The sequence below is a fragment of the Nannospalax galili genome, unplaced genomic scaffold (assembly GCF_000622305.1).
Source record: "Nannospalax galili isolate Female #2095 unplaced genomic scaffold, S.galili_v1.0 scaffold999, whole genome shotgun sequence".
NCBI classification, from domain to species: domain Eukaryota; kingdom Metazoa; phylum Chordata; class Mammalia; order Rodentia; family Spalacidae; genus Nannospalax; species Nannospalax galili.
Window position 1 is genome coordinate 3245368 of NW_008344824.1, and position 1502 is coordinate 3246869.

Here is a 1502-nt window from a genome sequence, read left to right on the forward strand (position 1 = left end):
TTCTTTCTTCCTCTTTATTGGGTGCTTTGTGGATGTTACACAGGTCTAAAAATTGTATTATTAAATAATCATTAAAAAACTAACCAAAACAGAGACTCTGGCCTAGAGTTCCAATTCAAAAGCAATATATAAGGTGGGGGCGGGTTGCTCTGGGATATCTCTCCAACATGTCTAAAACCCATAAAATTAGGCTCTTTAATTCATCATTGACCAAAACAGGGTTTGAGTCTTTGGGTCAACCCAGGTACTCCTGGCTGCATGTCTTAGGGCAAGATAACCAGCAAGGTTGGAGAGAACAACCAGCCCAGTCTAGATTAAGACAGACCAAAGTGGAAGGAGGGTGAGAAACAGACATGTGCTATTCAGCTGGAGGTGAACGCAGGAAAGACAGGCTGAGGCCGGGAGAGGTTGGGAGGAGTACTGCAGCAATGTGGCGATGCAGTCCTAATGTCTTGTCCTGAGCTACTGGTCAGGTGGCAACTAGCAGTCTCCAGGTGATATTCCTGACAAAGCTCAGTAAGAACTTATGTGTTGCGACTCCTCTTGGTGAGCTGGGCTCCTCAACCAGCAGTTTGAACTTGAGTTGCTCCTTATAGGCCAGGATGCCTCCAGTCCATTGATGACTTGTTTCCCATAGGCTCAAATTTCCTGCACAATCTGCGGAATGAGGATGAAGTGATGGCTAAGCAGCCTCATACCACTCTTGAACTTACAGATAGCATCTGCCAGTGCATCACTGGCCTCCATGTCCAGGTGATTGGTAAGCTCATCCAGGAAGAGCATGTGGGGGCTCTGCCATGCCACCCAGGCCAGACACAGTCGGCACTTCTGCCCATCTGACGGGTTCCAAATTGGACTTACTGTTTCCCAGTATGGGCATTTTTCCTAATTATCATTCTTGTCTCCTCTTTCTCCTTGATCTCTGGGTATCACTTCATCATGTATTCTAAAGACAACAAATTCACGTCCACGCTTTTGTAAGTGCCGATGGTAATTCCCTATTTTGACAAGAGAATACTTCTGGCTCATTTCTTCTGTGGTTCAGTCAGCAGCTGTCAAAAGTGGACTTCCCTGCTCTGTTGGATCCTACGTGAGCTACCCATGTGTTATGGTCCATGTCAGTTCTAGATTATTGTAGATGCAAGACCCTTGTTCTATATACTTGAAGTTCATGCTTTTCATCATAAGGAAGGGTGGTTCTTGGCACATGGTGAGAAGTAGCATGTATTATTTGTGATTCACAACCCTTTCTGTCAAGTCTGTTCCTGGGCTGCTTTCAAGCTTTGGCAGCTTCCTTCTTTTGGCTGCTCTCTTAGCCGGGTCGGAGGGCTTAGTGATGAACCACAGGCTAAGTTACTGTGTTTTCAGTCTGGAATTGGGTTTCAAATGTCTTAGGGGTCACACATGTATTTAAGCCTTGTCCAGTGTTCTTCTGCATTAATAACTTGGCAAGTGGAGGTAGCCATAAAGTAAGGCTTTATTTTCTTCTCAGGAGCACACAT

At 45.3% G+C, this 1502-nt stretch overlaps 1 pseudogene; it reads right to left on the bottom strand.

The window, feature by feature from the left end:
• Nucleotides 1-469: 469 nt before the first annotated feature.
• On the bottom strand, nucleotides 470-1209 carry LOC103740531 (annotated as a pseudogene).
• Between the last annotated feature and the right edge of the window lie 293 nt (nucleotides 1210-1502).